Genomic DNA, 22,189 nt, shown 5'->3' on the forward strand with positions numbered 1-22,189 from the left:
CAATTGCTGGATCCTATGGTAGCTCTATTTTCAACTTTTTGAGGAATCTCCATGCTGTTTTCCAGACTGGCTGCACCAGCTTGCATTCCCACCAACAGTGTAGGAGGGTTCCCCTTTCTCCGCATCCCTGCCAACATCTGTCGTTTCCTGACTCGTTAAGTTTCGCCACTCTGACTGGTGTGAGGTGGTATCTCATTGAGGTTTTGATTTGGATTTCCCTGATGCCGAGCGATGTTGAGCACTTTTCCATGTGTCTGTTGGCCATTTGGATGTTTTCTTTGGAAAAATGTCTGTTCATATCTTCTGTCCATTTCTTGATTGGATCATTTGTTCTTTGAGTGTTGAGCTTAAGAAGCTATTTATAGATTTTGGATACTAACCCTTTATCAGATATGTCATCTGCAAATATCTTCTCCCATTCTGTCAGTTGTCTTTTGGTTTTGTTGACTGTTTCTTTTGCTGTGCAAAAGCTTTTTATCTTGATGAAGTCCTCATAGTTCATTTTTGCCCTTGGTTCCCTTGAATTTGGTGATGTTTCTAGGAAGAAGTTGTTGCAGCTGAGGTTGAAGAGGTTGCTGCCTGTGTTCTCCTTTAGGATTTTGATGGACTCCTGTCTCACATTTAGGTCTTTCAGCCATTTTGAGTCTATTATTGTGTCCGGTGTAAGGAAATGGTCTGGTTTCATTCTTCTGCATGTGGCTGTCCAATTTTCCCAACACCATTTGTTGAAGAGACTGTCTTTTTTCCATTGGATATTCCTTCCTGCTTTGTCAAAGATGAGTTGACAATAGAGTTGAGGGTCCATTACTGGGCTCTCTATTTTGTTCCATTGATCTATGTGTCTGTTTTTGTGACAGTACCATACTGTCTTGATGATGACAGCTTTGTAATAGAGCTGGAATTCTGGAATTCTGATGCCACCAGCTTTGCTTTTCTTTTCAACATTCCTATGTCTATTTGGGGTCTTTTCTGGTTCCATACAAATTTTAGGATTTTTTGTTCCATTTCTTTGAAAAAAGGGGATGGTATTTTGATAGGGATTGCTTTGAATGTGTAGATTGCTCTAGGTAGCATTGACATCTTCACAATTTTGTTCTCCCAATCCATGAGCATGGAACGTTTTTCCATTTCTTTGTGTCTTCCTCAATTTCTTTCATGAGTATTTTATAGTTTTCTGAGTACAGATCCTTTGCCTCTTCGGTGTGATTTATTCCTAGGCATCTTATGGTTTTGGGTGCAATTGTAAACAAGATGGACTCCTTAATTTCTCTCTCTTCTGTCTGGTTGTTGGTGTATAGGAATTCCACTGATTTCTGTGCATTGACTTTATATCCTGCCACTTGACTGAATTCCTGTATGAGTTCTAGCAGTTTTGGGGTGGAGTCTTTTGGATTTTCCACATAAAGTATCATATCATGTACAAACAGTGAGAGTTTGACTTCTTTACCAATTTGGATGCCTTTGATTTCTTTTTGTTGTCTGATTGCTGTGGCTAGGGCTTCTAGTACCATTTTGAATAGCAGTAGTGATAGTGGACATCCCTGCCTTGTTCCTGACATTAGGGGGAAAGATTTCAGTTTTTCCCCATTGAGAATGATATTCACTGTGGGTTTTTCATAGATGGCTTTTATGATATTGAGGTATGTACCCTCTATCCCTATACTCTGAAGAGTTTTGATCAAGAAAGGATGCTGTACTTTGTCAAATGCTTTTTCTGCATCTATTGAGAGGATCATATGGTTCTTGTTCTTTCTTTTATTAATGTACTGTACCGCAGTGACTGATTTGTGGATGTTGAACCAACCTTGCAGCTCAGGGATAAATCCCACTTGGTCATGGTGAATAATCCATTTAATGTACTGTTGGATCCTATTGGATAGTATTTTGGTGAGAATTTTTGCATCCATGTTCATCAGGGATATTGGTCTGTAATTCTCCTTTTTGATGGGGTCTTTGTCTGGTTTTGGGATCAAGGTAATGGTGGCCTCATAAAACGAGTTTGGAAGTTTTCCTTCCATTTCTCTTTTTTAGAGCAGTTTCAGAAGAATCGGTATTAATTCTTCTTGAAATGTTTGATAGAAATCCCCTGGAAAGCCATCTGGCGCAGGGCTTTTGTTTGTCAGGAGATTTTTGATGATTGTTCAATTTCTTTATTGTTTATAGATCTGTTCCGGTTTTCTATTTCTTCCTGGTTCAGTTTTGTTAGTTGATACATCTCTAGGAATGCATCCATGTCTTCCAGATTATTTAATTTGCTGACATAGAGTTGCTCATAATATGCTCTTATAATTGTTTGTATTTCTTTGGTGTTGGTTGTGACCTCTCCTCTTTCATTCATGATTTTATTTATTTGGGTCCTTTCTCTTTTCTTTTTGATAAGTCTGTCCAGGTGTTTATCAATCTTGTTAATTCTTTCAAAGAACCAGCTCCTAGTTTTGTTGATCTGTTGTACTGTTCTTTTGGTTTCTATTTCATTTTTGTTGTTGTTGTTTTTGTTTTTTAAAGAAAAAGATTTTATTTATTTATTTGAGAGAGAGAGCAGAGAGGACAAGTGGGGGTGGAGAAGCGGGTAGAGAGAGGGGGAGATGCAGATTCCCCGCTAAGCAGGGAGCTGATGCAGGCAGGTCCCAGGACTCTTGAGATGATGACCTGAGCCCAAGGCAAATGCTTAGCTGACTTACCACCCAAGCGCCCCTAGTCATGAATGCTTTGTAAAGAAGAGTCATCTCTGCTGAAAGCAATCCCCTTTGGTTCGCTATTTGTCCAGAGGAGGAGGAACTCCCTTCGAGCACCTGCTACTTGCTCTGGGAGGCTGGTGCTCAGGAGGGCTGGCTTATCTCAGCTCTCCTCAACCTCCACCTCTGTGGACCTAAAGAGCCTGACCCTATTTCATTGATTTCTGCTCTGATCTTTATTATTTCTCTTCTCCTGCTGGGTTTAGGCTTTATTTGCTGTTCTTTCTCTGGCTCCATTATGTGTAGGGTTAGGTTGTGTTTTTGAGACCTTTCTTATTTCATAAGAAAGGCTTGTATTGCTATATGCTTTCCTCTTAGGACTGCCTTTGCCGTATCCCAAAGATTTTGAACACTTGTATTCTCATTTTCATTGGTTTCCATGAATTTTTTACATTCTTCTTTATTTCCTGGTTGACCCATTCATTCTTTAGTAGGATGCTCTTTAGCCTCCATGTATTTGAGTTCTTTCTGAAATTCCTCTTGTGATTGAGTTCTAGTTTCAAATCACTGTGGTCTGAAAATATGCAGGAAATTATCCCAACTTTTGGTACCGGTGAGACCTGATTTGTGACCTAGGATGTGATCTATTCTGGAGAATGTTCCATGGGCACTAGAGAAGAATGTGTATTCTATTGTTTGGATGGAATGTTCTGTGTATATCTCTGAAGTCCATTTGGTCCAGTGTGTCATTTAAAGTCTTTATTTCCTTGTTGATCTTTTGCTTAGATGATTTGTCCATTTCTGTGAGGGGGGTTTTAAAGTCCCCCACTATTATTGTATTGTTGTCAATGTGTTTCTTTGCTTTTTTATTAATTGGCTTATATAAGTGGCTGCTCCCATGTTAGGGGCATAGATATTTACAATTGTTAGATCTTCTTGTTGGATAGACCCTTTAAGTAGGATATGTGTCTTCCTCATCACTTATTACAGTCTTTGGTTTAAAATCTAATTTATCTGATATAAGGATTGCCACCCCAGCTTTTATATGGTGTCCATTAGCATGGTAAATGGTTTTCCACCCCCTCACTTTCAATGTGGGGGTGTCTTTGGGTCTAAAATGAGTCTCTTACAGACCACATATCAATGGGACATGATTTTTTATCCAATCTGAGCCTGTGTCGTTTGATTGGGGCATTTAGCGCATTTACATTTGGGATAATTATTGAAAGATATGAATTTAGTGCCATTGTATTGCCTGTAAAGTGACTCTTACCATATGTTGTCTGTGTTCCTTTCTCGTCTATGTTACTTTTAGGCTCTCTCTTTGATTAGAGGACCCCTTTCAATATTTCTTATAGGGCTGGTTTGGTGTTGCAAATTCCTTTAGTTTTTGTTTGTCCTGGAAGCTTTTGATCTCTCCTTCTATTTCCAATGACGGCCTAGCTGGATATAGTATTCTTGGCTGCATATTTTTCTTGTTTAGTGCTCTGAATATATCATGTCATTCCTTTGTGATCTGCTGGGTCTCTGTGGATAGGTCTGTTGTCAATCTAATGTTTCTACCATTTTAGGTTACAGATCTCTTCTCCTGAACTGCTTTCAGGATTTTCTCTTTGTCTCTGAGACTCTTAGGTTTTACTATTAGATGTTGGGGTGTTGACTTATTTTTATTGATTCTGAGAGGGGTTCTCTGTGCCTCCTGGATTTTGATGGCTGTTTCCTTCCCCACATTAGGGAAGTTCTCTTCTATAATTTGCTCCAGTATACCTTCTGCCCCCCTCTCTTCTTTTGGGATCTCAATTATTCTAATGTTGTTTTGTCTTATGGTATCATGTATCTGTCGAATTCTGCCCTCGCAATCCAGTAGTTGTTTATCTCTTTTTTTCTCGGCTTCTTTATTTTCCATCATTTGGTCTTCTATATCACTAATTCTCTCTTCTGCCTCATTTACCATAGCATTTAGAGCCTCCATTTTTTATTGCACCTCATTAATAGCCTTTTTGATTTTAACTTTGTTAGATTTTAGTTCTTTTATTTCTCCAGAAAGGTTTTCTCTAATATCTTCCATGCTTTTTCAAGCCCAGCTGGTATCTTTAAAAGCTTCATTCTGAACTCTATTTCCAATATCTTACTAATGTCCATATTATTTATGTTCCTGGCAGTCAGTACTGCCTCTTGTTTTTTTTTTTTTTTTGTGGTGATATATTCCAAATTGTCATTTTGTCCAGAGGAGAATAGATGAAAGAGAGAACAAAATACCATCAGGGTAATAACGACCCTAGAAAAATGTAAACTAAACAAATCAAAAGAGACCTGAAACTCAGGGAAAAGAAAGGGAAAGAAAGAAAAAAGAAAAAAAAAGAAAAAGAGAAAGAGAAAAACAAACAAAAACCAGAATATGATCAAATATGATCAGGCTGGTGCATAGCATCTGTGCCACCCGATAGATTTTGGGCACATTTTGGTCTGTTAGAAGAAACTGCCTCCCAAAATTTTAAAGAAAGACAAAGTCATATTATTATAAATGTTAGGGTAAATATGATGAAGGGATGGAATATGACTGTGAAGATGAAAATTATAATGATTTTATAAAAGGAGTTGATAAGAATTTGGTTGAAAAAAGAAAGAAGTGGATTTAAAAAAAAAGGAGAGAATGTCATAAGGCAGGAGACTAGAACAAAGTCACACACTAGAGATTTAGGGTATATTTTGGTCTGTTAGAAGAAACTGTATCTCAAAATTTTAAAGAGAGAACAACTTATATACATACATACCAAAAATAAGGGTAATTACTATGAAGGGATAGAATATGACTCTAAAACTGAAAAATAAAAAAGATTTTTTAAAAAAGGGATTGATAAGCTGTTGGTTGAAAAGGGGAAAAAGAAAAATAAAAAAAACAAGAAATTAAAAAAATTAACTTTGAAAGACTAAAGGATCATGGGAAATAAAACTATGAATTCTATGTGCAGTATTCACTTAGTGCTGGAGTTCTGCCGTTCTCTTTGATCAGTAAACTTGGTCTTGGCTGGCTGTTCTTGCTGATCTTCTGGGGGAGTGGCTTGTTGCTGTGGTTCCTAAATGTGTTTGCTGGAGGTAGAATTGCCCCACCCTTCCCAGGTTGGGGCTAAATTATATGCTCAGGTTTGCTCTCAGGAGCTTTTGTTCCCTGCAAGCTTTCCATACAGCTTTGGAGGACGAGAGTGAATATGGTGGCCTCCCAATCTCTGCCCCAGAGAAGCTGAAAACTCGGGGCCCCACTCCTCAGTAAGCCCCCAGAGAAAAGCAGTCAGTCACACCTGTCTACCCAATCTCCGGCCGCAGTCCGTGCTCACCCAGCCTGTGACTGAGCATCTCTATCTCTGGATCCTGACCCCCTGTGGAGTCTCCAAACCCAGCAAATCCCTGTGGTGTGCTCCCGTGCCACTCCTCCCAGGGAAGGAAGGGGAGTCTCCTTGGATCTGCTGCTTGTTGTGTCCCTGCTGGAAGAGCAGTGGCCCGACCGTGCTGTGGATCACAGTTTATGGCAACCCCGAGCTAAAAGCCCACTCCTCGGCTCCGTTTCTGCAGCCGGCTTCCTTGCTCTGATACCTGGGAACTCTGCCGCACACAGGCACCCCTGGTCTTCCTTTGACCCCACAGGTCCTGAGTCCACACTGTCTCTGCGAGTATTCCACCCCCCCCCCCCCCACTTAGCCACTGGAGTGATATCCCTCAGTGGAGCAGACTCCTAAAAGTTCTGATTTTAAACTGATAAGAACGACTGCTGTCTATCTTCCTGAATATCATCTCGGATTCATTTTGTATCTCTTACCTTCCAGAAAGTGGTCGCTTTTCTGTTCAGAGAGTTGCTGCTATTCTTTTCTTCCATCTCCTATTGAGTTCGTAGGTGTTCAGAATGGTTTGATCCCTATCTAGCTGAATTCCTGGGACCAGACGAAATTTAGGTCTCCTACTCCTCTGCCATCTTGCTCCTCCCCCCAACTTCAGTAAATTCTAAAAATTAAGTGTAGCAATTATCTTATCTCTTGTAATAACACAGAATTTAAGAGAAGAACAAGAAAACAAATACTGCTTACCACCTGGATTTTTAGGTGTTCTCAAACAATAATTGGGCACAAGGGAAAGCACATAAAAATGTTGAAAGTAGAAATAACAACAACATAATAACAAGAATACCAAGTCCATATATCAAACTTTAGGTATGTAGCTAAAGCAGGAGTCAGGAGTAAAATCACAGATTTTATTATAGGGAAGAAAGTTTCAGGGTTACAAGATAGCAATTCAACAATTCTATACATTACTCAGTGCTCGTTATGGTAATTGTCGTCTTGATCCTTTTACCTATTTCACCCATCCCCACCCACCTCCCCTCTGGTAACCATCAGTTTGTTCTCTATAGTTAAGAGTGTATTTCTTCATTTGCCTTTTTTTCTTTGTTTGTTTTATTTCTTGAATTGCACATATGAGCAAAATCATAAGGTATTTTTCATTCCCTGACTGACTTATTTCACTTAGCATAATACTCTCTAACTCTATCCATGTCATTGCAAATGGCAAGATTTCATTCTTTTTCATGCCTGAATAATAAGCAATAGATAGATGATAGATAGATAGATCTCACATCTTCTTTTATTATTTACTTACTTGAAAAAATGTCAAAAAGTCATGGGATAAAATTAAATTTCTATTTAAAAACATTCTCTTAAAAATAAAATGTTGATAAGTAATGAGTCATTGAACAGTACATCAAAAACTAATGATGTGGGGTGGAGCAAGATGGTGGAGGAGTAGGCGACCTGGATTTCATCTGGTCTCAGGAATTCAGCTGGATAGGAATCAAACCATTCTGAAAACCTATGAACCCAACAAGAGATCGAAGAAAAGAATAGCCACAACTCCCTGAACATAAAAGCAACCACTTTCTGGAAGTTAGGACATGCGGGGAAGTGAATCCGAGGCGATATTCTGGAGGAGAGATGGCAGAGGAGGGGGCCTCCGTCATCTGCTTCTGGCAAGTGATATAATCGCGGAGCACAAAATCGGAACTTTTAGAAGTTGCTGAGGGACGTTGCTCCAGTGGCTAAGTGGGGGTTGGAACGCTTGCTGGGACAGTATGGTCTCAGGACCCTCGGATTCACAGAAAGACCAGGGGTGCCTGAGTGCGGCAGAGCTCCCAGGTATCAGAGTGGGAAAGCTGGCTGCAGAGATGGAACTGAGGCGCAGGCTATCAGCTCGGGGATGCCATAAACTGTGATCTGCGGAACAGTCGGGCTACTGCTCTTCCAGCAAGAACCCAACAAGCGGCAGATCCGGGGAGTCTCCCCTTCCTCCCCTGGGTGGAGTGCCACAGGAGCACACCACAGGGATCTGTTGGATTTGGAGACTCCACACCAAGTCGAGTGCCAGAGATAGAAATGCTTGGTCACAGGCTGGGTGAGCATGGAGTGCGGCTGGAGACCGGGGAGACGGGTGTGACTGACTGCTTTTCTCTGGGGGCTCACTTAAGAGCAAGGCCCGGAGTTCTCCACTCCTCTGGGGCAGAGATTGGGAGGCTGCCATTTTCACTCTCATTCTCCAAAGCTGTATGGAAAGCTTGCAGGAACAAAAGCTCCCGAGAACAAACCCGAGCAGATGATTTAGCCCCGACCTGGCAAGGGCGGGGCAATTCCGCCTCCGGCAAAGACATCTGGAAACCACGACAACAGGTCCCTCTCCCAGAAGATCAGCAAGAACAGCCAGCCAAGAGCAAGGTTACTGATCAATGAGAACGGCAGAACTCCAGCGCTAGGGGAATAATGCACATAGAATCCATGGCTTTTTTACCATGATTCTTTAGTCTTTCAAAGTTAATTTTTTTAACTGTGTTTTTTTTTGAATTTTTCTTTTTCCCTTTTTCAACCAACATCTTATCAATCCCTTTTTTAAAAATCATTTTTATTTTTCATTTTTAGTGTCATATTCTATCCCTTCATAGTAGTTCCCATTATTTTTGGCATATATTTATAAGTTGTACTCTCTTTAAAATTTTGAGATACAGTTTCTTCTAACAGACCAAAATACACCCTACATCTCTAGTGTATGGCTTTGTTCTAGTCTCCTGCCTGATGACATTCTTTCCCTTTTATTTTTTTAAATCCTCTTCTTTCTTTTTCAAACAACTTCTTATCAATTCCTTTTATAAAATTTTTTATATTTTCATCTTTACAGTCATATTCCATCCCTTCATCATATCAACACTTATTTTTGTACATATATAAGATTTTCTTTCTTTAAAATTTTAGGAGGCACTTCCTACTAACAGACCAAAATACACCCAAAATGTAGTTTGTGGTACTGATCTATGCACCAGCCTAATCATATTTGATCATATTCTGTTTTTGTTTGTTTTTATGTTTTTCTTTCTCTTTTTCCTTTTTCTTTCTTTCCCTTTCTTTTCCCCAAGTTTCAGGCCTTTTCTGATTTGCTTAGAGTATATTTTCTGGGGATGTTGTTAACCTGTTAGCATTTTGTTCTCTCATTCATCTATTCTCCTCTGGACAAAATGACAAGACGAAAAAAATCACCTCAACAAAAAGAACAAGAAGTAGTATCGACTGCCAGGGACCTACTCAATACAGACAGTACGATGTCGGACATAGAGTTCAGAATCATGATTTTAAAGATACTAGCTGGGCTTGAAAAAAGCATGGAAGTTATTAGAGAAACCCTTTCTAGAGAAATAAAAGAACTAAAATCTAACCAATTCAAAATCAAAAAGTCTATTAATGAGGTGCAATAAAAAATGGGGGCACTAATTGCTACGATAAATGAGGCAGAAGAGAGAATCAGTGAAATAGAAGACCAAATGATGGAAAATAAAGATGAGAAAAAGAGAGATGTACAAATACTGGCTCACAGGGCAGAATTTGAGAGATAAGTGATACCATAAGATGAAAAACATTAGAATAATTGATATCCCAGAGGATGAAGAAAGACAGCAAGGTGCAGAAGGTATATTGGAGCAAATTATAGCAGAGAACGTCCCTAATTTGGGGAAGGAAACAGGCATCAAAATCCAGGAGACACAGAGAAACCCTCTCAGAATCAATAAAAATAGGTCAACACCCCAACACCTAATAGTAAAACCTACGAGTCTCAGAGACAAAGAGAAAATCCTGAAAGAAGCTCAGGAGAAGAGATCTGTAACCTACAATGGTAGAATCATTAGATTGACAACAGACCTATCCACAGAGATCTGGCAGGCCAGAAAGGACTGGCGTGATATATTCAGAGCACTAAACAAGAAAAATATGCAGTCAAAAATACTATATCCACCTAGGCTGTCACTGAAAATAGAAGGAGAGATCAATAGCTTCCAGGACAAACAAAAACTAAAGGAATTTGCAAACACAAAACCAGCCCTACAAGAAATATTGAAAGGGGTCCTCTAAGCAAAGAGAGAGCCTTAAAGCAACATAGACCAGAAAGGAACACAGACAATATACGGTAACACCTTACAGGCAATACATGGTCACTAAATCCATATCTTTCAATAGTTACCCTGAAAGTAAATGGGCTAAATGCCCCAATCAAATGACACAGGCTATCAGATTGAATTAAAAAACAAGACCCATCAATATGCTCTCTGCAAGAGACTAATTTTCGACACAAAGCCACCCCCAGATTGAACGTGAGGGGGTGGAAAACATTTTACCATGGTAATGGACATCAAAAGAAAGCTGGGGTGGCAATCCTTATATCAGATAAATTAGATTTTAAAACAAAGATTGTAATAAGAGATGAGGAAGGACAGTATATCCTACTTAAAGGGTCTATCCAACAAGAAGATCTAACATTTGTAAATATCTATGCCCCTAACATGGGAGCAGCCACTTATATAAGCCAAATGATAACAAAAGCTAAGAAACACATCGACAACAATACAATAATAGTGGGGGACTTTAAAACCCCCCTCACAGAAATGGACAGATCATCTAAGCAAAAGATCAACAAGGAAATAAGGACTGTAAATGACACACTGGACCAAATGGACTTCAACAGACATATTCAGAATATTCCATCCCAAAACAACGGAATACACATTCTTCTCTAGTGCCCATGGAACAGTCTCCAGAATAGATCACATCCTAGGTCACAAATCAGGTTTCAACTGTACGAAAAGATTGGGATCATTTCCTGCATATTTTCAGACCACAATGCTTTGAAACTAGAACTCAATCACAAGAGGAATTTCAGAAAGAACTCAAATACATGGAGGCTAAGGAGCATCCTACTAAAAAATGAATGGGTCAACCAGGCAATTAAAGAGAATTTAAAAAAATCATGGTGACCAATGAAAATGAGAACACAAGTGTTCAAAATCTTTGGGATGCAGCAAAGGCAGTCTTAAGAGGAAAGTATATAGCAATTGAAGCCTTTCTCAGGAAACAAAAAAGGTCTGTAATACACAACTTAACTCTTCACCTAAAGGAGCTGGAGAAAGAACAGCAAATAAAGCCTAAAACCAGCAGGAGAAGAGAAATAATAAAGATCAGAGCAGAAATCAATGAAATAGAATCCAAAATAACAGTAGAACAGATCAATGAAACTAGGAGCTGGTTCTTTGAAAGAATTAACAAGCTTGATAAACAGCTGGCCAGACTTATCAAAAAGAAAGGAGAAAGGACCCAAATCTACAAAATCATGAAATGAAAGAGGAGAGATCACCACCAACACCAAAGGAATACAACCAATTATAAGAACATATTATGAGCAACTATATGCCAGCAAATTAGATAGCCTGGAAGAAATGGATGCATATCTAGAGATGTATCAACTATCAAAACTGAACCAGGAAGAAATAGAAAACATGAACAGACCTATAACCACTAAGGAAATTGAATCAGTCATCACAAATCTCCCAACAAACAAGAGCCCAGGGCCAGATGGCTTCCCAGGGGAATTCTACCAAACATTTAAAGAAGAATTAATACCAATTATTCTGAAACTGTTCCAAAAAATAGGAATGGAAGGATAGCTTCCACACTCGTTTTATGAGGCCACCATTACCTTGATCCCAAAACCAGACAAAGACTGCATGAAGAAGAATCACAGACCAATATCCTTGATGAACATGGTTGGAAAAACTCTCATCAAAATACTGTCCAATAGAATCCAACAGTTCATTAAATGGATTATTCACAATGACCAGGTGGGATTCATCCCTGGGCTGCAAGGTTGGTTCAACAACCGCAAATCAATCAATGTGATACAATACATTAACAAAAGAAAGAACTAGAATCATATGATCCTCTCAATAGATGCAGAAAAAGCATTTGACAAAGTACAGCACACTTTCTAGACAAAACTCATCAGAGTATAGGGATAGAGGGCGCATACCTCAATATCATAAAAGCCAAGTATGAGAAACCCAGCGTGAATATCTTTCTCAATGGGGAAAAACTGAAATCTTTCCCCCTAAGGTCAAGAACGTGGCAGGGATGTCCACTATCACCACTGCTATTCAACATAGTATTAGAAGTCCTAGCCACATCAATCAGACAACAAAAAGAAATCAAAGGCATCCAAATTGGCAAAGAAGAAGTCAAACTCTCACTGTTTGCACATGATATGATACTTTATGTGGAAAACCCAAAAGACTCCACCCCAAAACTGCTAGAACTCATACAGGAATTCAGTCAAGTGGCAGGATATAAAATCAATGCACAGAAATCAGTGGCATTCCTATACACCAACAACAAGACATAAGAAAGAGAAATTAAGGAGTCCATCCTGTTTAAAATTGCACCCAAAACCATAAGATGCCTTGGAATAAATCACACCAAAGAGGCAAAGGATCTGTACTCAGAAAACTATAAAATAGTCATGAAAAAAATTGAGGAAGACACAAAGAAATGGAAAAACATTCCATGCTCATGGATTGGAAGAAGAAATATTGTGAAGATGCCAATGCTACCTAGAGCAATCTACACATTTAATGCATTCCCCATCAAAATACCATCCACTTTTTTCAAAGAAATGGAACAAAAAATCCTAAAATTTATATGGAACCAGAAAAGACCCCAAATAGCCAGAAGAATGTTGAAAAGAAAAGCAAAGGTGGCTGCATCACAATTCCGGACTTCAAGCTCTATTACAAAGCTGTCATCATCAAGACAGTATGGTACTGGCACAAAAACAGACACATAGATCAATGGAACAGAATAGAGAGCCCAGAAATGGACCCTCAACTCTATGGTCAACTCATCTTCGACAAAGCAGGAAAGAACGTCCAGTGGAGAAAAGACAGTCTCTTCAACAAATGGTGTTCGGAAAATTGGACAGCCACATGCAAAAGAATGAAACTGGACCATTTCCTTACACCACACACAAATTAGACTCCAAATGTCTGAAAGACCTAAATGTGAGACAGGAGTCCATCAAAATCCTAAAGTAGAACACAGGTAGCAACCTCTTCGACCTCAACTGCAGCAACTTCTTCCTAGAAACATCACTAAAGCAAGGGAACCAAGGGCAAAAATGAAGTATCAGGGCTTCCTCAAGATAAAAAGCTTTTGCACAGCAAAAGAAACAGTCAACAAAACCAAAAGACAACCGACAGAATGGGAGAAAATATTTGCAAATGACATATCTGATAAAGGGCTAGTATCCAAAATCTATAAAGAACTTCTTAAGCTCAACCCTCAAAGAACAAATGATCCAATTAAGAAATGGACAGAAGACATGAACAGACATCTTTCCAAAGAAGACATCCAAATGGCCAACAGACACATGGAAAAGTGCTCAACATCGCTCGGCATTAGGGAAATCGAAATCAAAACCTCAATGAGATACCAACTCACACCAGTCAGAATGGCTAAAATTAACAAGTCAGGAAATAACAGATGTTGGCGGGGATGCAGAGAAAGGAGAACCCTTCTACACTGTTGGTGGGAATGCATGCTGGTGTAGCCACCCCGTAAAACAGTATGGAGGTTTCTTAAAGAGTTGAAAATGGAGCTACCATAGGATCCAGCAATTGCACTACTGTGTATTTACCCCAAAGATACAAATGTAGGGATCCGAAGGGGTAAGTGCACCCCGATGTTAATAGCAGCAATGTCCACAATAGCCAAAGTGCGGAAAGAGCCAAGATGTCCATTGACAGATGAATGGCTAAAGAAGATATGGTATATATACAATGGAATATTATGCAGCCATCAAAAGGAATGAGATCTTGCCATTTGCAATGATGTCGATGGAACTGGAGGGTTTTATGCTGAGTGCAATAAGTCAATCAGAGAAAGACATGTATCATATGACCTCACTGATATGATGAATTCTTAATCTCAAGAAATAAACTTAGTGTTGCTGGAGTGATGGGGGTTGGGAGGGATGGGGTGTCTGGGTGATAGACATTGGGGAGGGTATGTTCTATGGTGAGCACTGTGAATTGTGCAAGACTGTTGAATCTCAGACCTGTACCTCTGAAGAAATAATGCAATATATGTTAAGAAAAAGAAGAAGAAGAAGAAGATATCAGGGGGGGAAGAATGAAGGGGGGGAAATCGGAGGGTGAGACGAACCATGAGAGTCGTTGGACTCTGAAAAACAAACTGAGGGTTCTAGAGGGGAGTGGGTTGGGAGGATGGGTTAGCCTGGTGATGCGTATTAAAGAGGGCACGTTGTGTATGGAGCACTGTGTTTTATACGCAAACAATGAATCATGGAACGCTACATCAAAACTAATGATGTAATGTATGGTGATTAACAATAAATAATTAAAAAAAAACTAATGATTTACACTATGCTGGCTAACTGAACATAATAAAAAATAATGTATTAATCCTATCAGGGTCAATGCATTATTTTTAACAATTTTTAAAAACAGGAATGAAGATAAACACACAAATGTATACAGGTGTATATATATTTCAAGGAAATATTGTGATTTGTAGGGAAATACTAAAAGCATCTCCACTGAGGTTGTAGGAAATACAAAGCTGTCAAGTTTCATATTTCTCTAATATTATTTTCTATTACTGATGTTATATTACCCCAATAAACTTAGAAAAGTGAATTAAAATGTACAGATGTGGGATGAAGGATATAAAATAACTATTATATTTGATTATATCATTTTTTTAAAGATTCTATTTATCTACTGTCAGAGAGAGTGAGCACATGCAGGCAGAGTGGCAGGCAGAGGGAGAGGGAGATGCAGGCTCCCTGCTGAGCAGGGAGCCCAATGCGGGACTCAATCCCAGGACTCTGGGATCATGACCTGAGCCGAAGGCAGACGGTTAACGAACTGAGCCACCCAGGTGCCCCAAGATTACATAAATTTTTATCATTGAAACCAATGATGATCAACTAAATATTTTAGCAATGATAAAGGACTTCAGAATTCATGTATATTGGAAAGAATAATAATCAGTACATAATCAGAACAATAACCAGTAGCTTATGTATATATTTTATATATAAAATAAAATTTTAGAAGATTTAAATTAAAATGTTCCTTTTATAATAGAACAATACAAAATAAAATATCTGGGAATACATATAATGAAATGTGCATTGGTATTTGAAAAGCCATTTTTTCAATTTAATCTAAAACACTCCTGAGGGCCAAAAGAATATTTATTTATTTATTTATTTATTTATTTATTTATTTATTTATTTATTTTTTAAAGATTTTATTTATTTATTTGACAGAGAGAGACAGCGAGAGCAGGAACACAAGCAGGGGGAGTGGGAGAGGGAGAAGCAGGCTTCCTGCTGAGCAGGGAGCCCGATGTGGGACTCGATCCCAGGACCCTGGGATCATGACCTGAGCGGAAAGCAGACGCTTAACGACTGAGCCACCCAGGCGCCCCAAAAGAATATTTAAGACAGCCGAACATATAGCTATTGTCATTAGGCAGGAAAACTCAACATCAAACAGATTTCCATTCTCCCTTAGTTAATTTATGAATATGATGTGATTCCACTAATAGTATCAATAGTTATTTTTAGGACTCAAGGTTCACATGAAAATATCAAGTTCTGAAAATAGAAGAGTAATAAGGGGCTAGGGAAACAGGTATTATAACAGGATAAAGCTGCAATAAGTGTGGAAAAGAAGCAAGAATACGTGGGCAGATTAGTAGAACAGACTATAAGGACCAGAAACACAGAAGACCTTAAACACAGAAGCCAATATAGGATAGAAGCCATCTGAAGGCAGCATGGAAAAAAAGATATATTATTTAATAATTGGCAATGGGACAATTTGGTAGTAATCTGGTAAATGAAATAAGCTGGATGCATATCTCATTATCTCAGAATGAATTCCAAATGGATCAAATATTTAAATATAAAAGTGAAATGAAAAAGAAAACTAGAAGTAACATGGAAGAGCTAGTGTATACACACACACACAGAGTATGAGAGGCTTTTCTGACTACATAACAAAGCTCAGAATAAGAAAACAATAATTAATAAATTTAGTTACATAAAATTAGAATTTTGGCATTGCACCCACAAGGCAGTGAAGTCAAAAGCCAAATAATTATTTAGGAGAAATCAGGATATGCTGCCAATATCGTAGAAATTGCTTACTGCCCTAGCATATTAAGTGCTCTCCAAAACAAAAGACCAGCAATCTGATAGAAAGACAGGCATAGCAGCTGAGGGGACAGAAGTGCAAATGGGTGTTGTGTCAGTAAAGGACTTGCCCTCTCCCACAGTACCAAGCTTTCACCAAGCAGTGCAGTAATATGCAGAGTGATACCACCCAGCTTTGGCTGTGAGGAGTGAAAACACATGCTCTCACACATCCCTGATGGAAGTTCTCACTGGTACAGTCTCTAAAAAAGACAATTTGGAAATAAATGTCAAAATTAAAAATTTATGTACACTTTGATCCAGGAATTTCACCTCTAGAACAGAGATGAAAGACTGGACACAAACTAGATGTCTCTCAATAGTAGATTGGTTAAATAAATTATGGAACATCCCATCAAGGGAATGTTCCACAATCTCAAAAAGAAATGAAGGAATTCTTTATGTATTGGATATGAAATAATTTCTAGGATAGAGTATTAAGCAAATACAGCAACGTCTGGAAGAATCCTTAAATAATCTATCATTTGTGTAGAAGCAGAAAGGGAAGAATATTTGTGTATGTGTGAATGCTCATATGATTTATTTGCTTTCACATGCATAAAATATCTCAAGAGAGATACATAAGAAGTGGGGTGGTTAAGGGTCAGAGATAGAGGTGAGATTTTACAGAAGACTCTCTTTAGTTGTTGAAATTTGAACCTCATGAGTGTATTACCATACATACATAAAATTAAAATAAAAAACCAAAGAAATCAATCCATAGAAACTAAAAGGAATCCTGCAATTCAAAACGATAATGACAGAGAAATCACTAGAAAGGTAAAAGTTTTATAAAATGAAAATTTTCACAAATGTGTCAGCTGAAGGGCTTAGTCAGTATGGAGAGAAGATGAACCTTTCCAGTAATCAGAGACATCTGACATCTGGAAAGCCCAACAAGTAGGCACAGAGGAACAGGGAGCTGCACATGGTGCAGGAGAGGATGAGGAGATAGGGTCCTCCCCCAGGATGAGCAGGGCAATCTACCAGTGCATAGTAAGGCTAAGTCCAGAGCATCCTCCCTGAGACCTGGCAGTACTACCCTGGCTTCACCATTTGCTAGGAAACCCTCATCTCCCTGAGTTATGTGCTAGCTTCCCAGAGGCTTGGCTAGTTTTTTTGTTTTGCTTTTAATTTACTTCCTTTGTCAATGTCCAGCACCTAGTAATTTGAAATGTAGGACTCAGGTTTGTCAGTCATTCCCAAACTTGACAAATTAACATGACCTGGAAATTAAAAAAAAAATAATCTGAAAACCAAGTCAAACTCAAGACAAATTATTCATGGTCTTAGGGAGGGGGGCATTTCAGACAAGGGTGGAAACTGTTGATGTAATTTTATGGGGCCAATAAAGCCTTCTCTGTTCCCTGTTCTTGAGACAGCCATTAAGCACGATGACTGTTCACACAGTGGGTGCGAGCTCTTTCACTGGGAGATATGCAATAAGCCCTCCCCTTTCTGTGGTCTCCCCATATCCTAAATGACCCATCCTACCAAAGGGAAAAAGAAACACAAGAACAATAAATAGATGGAGAATTCAAATGCAGAACATTTCCACAGGGCTGACAGAGTTGCTCTTGTGGTTTTTGCATCGTGCTTTTTTGTTTTGAGTTGATTTTTACATTTACTTTTCATTTATGGGAAGTTAGAGGTCAGCTCTGTTTCATCACTTATCTTGTGGAATGGCAACATTTTCAAGAACACTCTGTTTTCGCCAAAACAAATGACCTGTCTTGAATAGATTTTTATTATGAATGAACTATCTCTGTGCATTCTGTTCAGATTGAAGAAAACCCACAGGAGGATAAGAGCCCAAGAGTGCCACTCACTTGGAGTAATAGCTGCATCATGCATATATATTGGGGGCCAGACAGGGTCTGGGAGGTCACGTCCCACAGACGGGGCTGCTACCTTAATCAGTTATTTGGGTATGAACACCTCTTCCTTTACCTCCTGGGAAATAGGCTTTCACTTCATCCCTTGTCCTTGTGAACTTGGCTGTGAATGATGTGTCTGCCAGGCTAGGACAGGAAATCACTCAGTGACCTGGAACGCCGACATGTTCTGACTGATGCTGGCCTTGGGTCTGGCTTCTTGGAATGGCAATTTTGAAAAGATTTCACTCTGTCCTTGATTTGAAGATTCTCTTGGCTCAACTAAATTGCTTAGTCCTCATCTTCAAATTGGTTTTGTCCCAAAATTATGTCTCCTTTTGGGTCAGAACTTCAGATTATTCAGACTTTTCTTAGGCTAGATTCTGGGTTAACTGTGGTTCTTGATTGATCAGTACAACAGCCTTGTTTTCCACACATTTGATAGGATGTATGATGGGAGGGAAGAGGTAGGGTACAGGCTGGGGAAACCTTAAGATAGACTTTTGGAACAGTAAGCACATTCTGGTTAACTTTCCATTTCACTTTGTTATGGTGTCCCCAAAATAATTCATAATGATTCTGATACATGAATTGAACATTTCTTTTGCATCTTTCTGTATTTTCACAATGTTTATTTCATGCACCCTCAATAAACAGATGGCTGGTTCCCACAGGTTATGGGGTTCAGGGCAGTTAGTTTTGCTGGAGAGCTTGGCTTGATGTGTTCAGTCTAGAAGTCCAGGCCTGCCTTGGCGTGGAGAAACCATGTTAGACTCATGCAGATCCAACATGCTTTCATGGCAGAGCCCTGGGAAAAGAATGTGATGTCCTCATGGGTCTTCTGATTAGTGAGAACCTCCTCCATCTTGTCTCACACTCAGATCCCATTGTACCAAGTCCATCCCAACCACTCAGTTTGATCTGAGGACCATTTACAATAGATTCCACTGAGTGTTCTTGTTACAAATGTGTGCTCCTTGATCTTACTGAGTTATAAGCTCTGAGCCTAGAGCCAGGAAGTCTGTATTTTCAGCAATATTTTATGCACTGTAGTCTAAGAATTGCTAATCTAAAGGGACATGTTCTCCAGATCACAATTTGGGAAATGTTGAAGAAATATCTTAGTGTTCCCCAAGTCTATTGTTCATAGGAACCTTCAGAAGAAATATTTAGAAATTCAGATCTCAGCTACACCAGAGCCTTACTTAATCAGAATCTTTGAGAGTGAGCCCAGGACATTGGAATTTGAACAGGTTACAGATGATTCTTCAGTAGGACCTTGGTGCCTTGGTGAAGTCTCTCAATTTCTGGCACCTTCACAATTTTTGTCATATGTGTCTTTTTCTTTATTGAATTACCTTATCATTTAAATTACTTTTTATTCCTCTTTTAATTTTTAAAATTGCAGTATATCTTAAATATAGTAAAATTCATTATTTTTGATATATAGTTCTATGAGTTTTGATAAATACATGCTGTCATATAACCTACACCACATTCAAAGTACAGAACCATTTCTTCACTTTCCAACATTCCCTGATGACCTTTATAGATATCCCATCCCCAAACCCTAGCCCCTGGCAGCCACTAATCTAATTACTTACCCCCATATAGTTTTGGTGTGTAATACCTATAATACTGAACATTATATAAATGGAATTATAAGTATAACCCTTTGAGGTATCCCATCCCCAAACCCTAGCTCCTGGCAGCCACTGATCTAATTACTTACCCCTATATAGTTTTGGTGTGTAATACATATAATACTGAACTTTTTAAAAATGGAATTATAAGTGTAACCTTTTGAGTCTAGCTTTTTTCACTGAGAAGAATGCATTTGAGAGTCATTTCTACTGGCGTATATCAGTAGTTTTCCTTTTTATTGTTGAGTAGTATTCCATGAAAAGCAAGTAAATGGATTTGTTTATCCATTCACCAACTGCAATACATGTGGGCTAGTTCCACTTTTTTTTGGCAACTATGAATGAAGCAGCTCTAAACATCTATGTACCAGTGTTGTTTGAACATGTTTTTATTTCTTTTGGAAAAATCTCCAAAAGCAGGTTTGATACATTGTATGGTAACCTGTGTATGTTGAACTTTATAAGAAATCATCATATTGGTTTCCAAAGTGGTAATATCATTTTTGAATTCACAAAAGCATTGTATGAAGTTTCCAGTTGCTCTGTTTTGCTTGTTTATTTTGTTTCACTTTTTAGCCAGTCTAACAAGTGTGTAGAGGTCATTGTACTTTTAATTTGCATTTACTAATTATTAATTTTGTTGAACATCTTTTTGTATTTTTTTTTACCAAATTCAAATCTTTGATGAAGTGTCAATTTAAATATTTTGCCATTTTTAAAAAGATTTTATTTATTTATTTGAGAGAGAGAATGAGAGAGCACGAGAGGGGTAGAGATCAGAGGGAGAAGCAGACTTCCTGCTGAGCAGGGAGCCCGATGAGGGACTTGATCCTGGGACTCCGGGATCATGACCTGAGCCAAAGGCAGACGCTTAACGGACTGAGCCACCCAGGAGCCCATATTTTGCCATTTTCTAATTGAACTTTTCTTTTCCTTTCTTTTCTTTTTCCTCCAGTTTTATTGAGACATAATTGATGTAGGGCACTTTGTAAGTTTAAGATGTACAGTGCAATGACTTGACCTACATGTATTATGAATTGGTGACCACATTAAGTTTAGTTACATTCATCATCTTGTCACCAGCTAGACCCCAAGACCTGGCCTTTACTGCCCACCTGCTTGTGCTTACTAACCTCTTACATTTTCCCTAAGCTCTTCTTTCAGGCTTTCCTCTTAACTTAGGCTAATGAAACTGGAACCCCCACCACCCACCCCAGGTGATGGGACTGTCCTGAGAAGATGACCTGCTGGTCCAGACAACCCAGACTCTTTGAGCCTACCCCTACCCCCAACTCATGCCTATGCAGATGGACGATGGAGTGACCCCTGGAATGACCTACAATTATGTTTACCTCATTATAGTACTGATATCTCCACCCAAGGAGGAACACAAGTCTCATTTACATAACATACAGTGTGTGTATAGGCATGTTTCCTTAAGGCACATGCAGGACCTTATCCCCACCTCTGCATACAAAGACAATACTTCCCTATCTAAACATTCATCCTAACCCAAATCAAAAGGAACCCATTCACCCTCTCTGTGAGAGTCAGGGCTTTGGAAGCCATTCCCTGTGATCTCCTTATTTGCTGCAAATAAACTTTTCTTCCTCGGACAACTCACCTGGTGCAGTTTTTGACTCACCGAGGAGCAAACTCATGTGGGTTCAGTTAAAATTACACATAGATTTAAAAAAAAAGGGAAAAAAAAGTTTTTTCCTTGTGTTGAGAACTTTTAGTATCTACTTTCTTAGTAACTTTCAAACGTACCACTGGCAGTGTTAAGTATAGTCCTTGTGGTGTACGTTACATTCCCAGTACTTACTTATCTAATCACTGGAAGCTTATACCTTTGGCCACTTTCATCCAGTAAAATTAGGGAACACTTCATGAATTTGTGTCATTCATTCAGGGCCCATGTTACTCTTCTCTATATCCTTTCAATTTTTAGTGTACATGCTGCTGAAGCAGGCACTTTTTTTTTTTTGGAATTTTGAGAGTTTTTTAAATATTCTGAAACAACAACAAATCCCTCCTCAAATATAGGTTTTGTAAATATTTTCTCTCAGTTTTGGCTGCCTTCATTTTCTTTCTTTTTTTTTTTTTTAAGATTTTTATTTATTTATTAGAGACAGAGAGATTGAGAGTGCAAGCAGGGGGAGCAACAGGTAGAGGGAGAAGGAGAAGTAGGCTCCTTGCTGAGCAGAGAGCCCACCTTGGGGCTTGATCCCAGGACCCTGGGATCATGACCTGAGCAAAGGAAAACACTTAGCCAGCTTCCCACCCAGGCACCCCTGGCTTCCTTAATTTTCTTAGCAGTGTCTTTATAGAGCAGAAGATTTTTAATTGATAAAATTTTATTATCATA

At 38.8% G+C, this 22,189-nt stretch overlaps 1 non-coding gene across 1 annotated transcript; it reads right to left on the reverse strand.

Annotated features, from left to right (window-relative positions):
* Nucleotides 1-21,692: 21,692 nt before the first annotated feature.
* Nucleotides 21,693-21,796, reverse strand: LOC114224549 (U6 spliceosomal RNA). The gene has a single exon (XR_015769055.1). It is a non-coding gene; the product is annotated as a U6 spliceosomal RNA (small nuclear RNA).
* Nucleotides 21,797-22,189: the final 393 nt, after the last annotated feature.

This window comes from Eumetopias jubatus, unplaced genomic scaffold (assembly GCF_037043125.1).
Source record: "Eumetopias jubatus isolate StellerSeaLion01/CBP00866 unplaced genomic scaffold, mEumJub1_p1.0 scaffold_9, whole genome shotgun sequence".
Classification (NCBI taxonomy): Eukaryota; Metazoa; Chordata; class Mammalia; order Carnivora; family Otariidae; genus Eumetopias; species Eumetopias jubatus.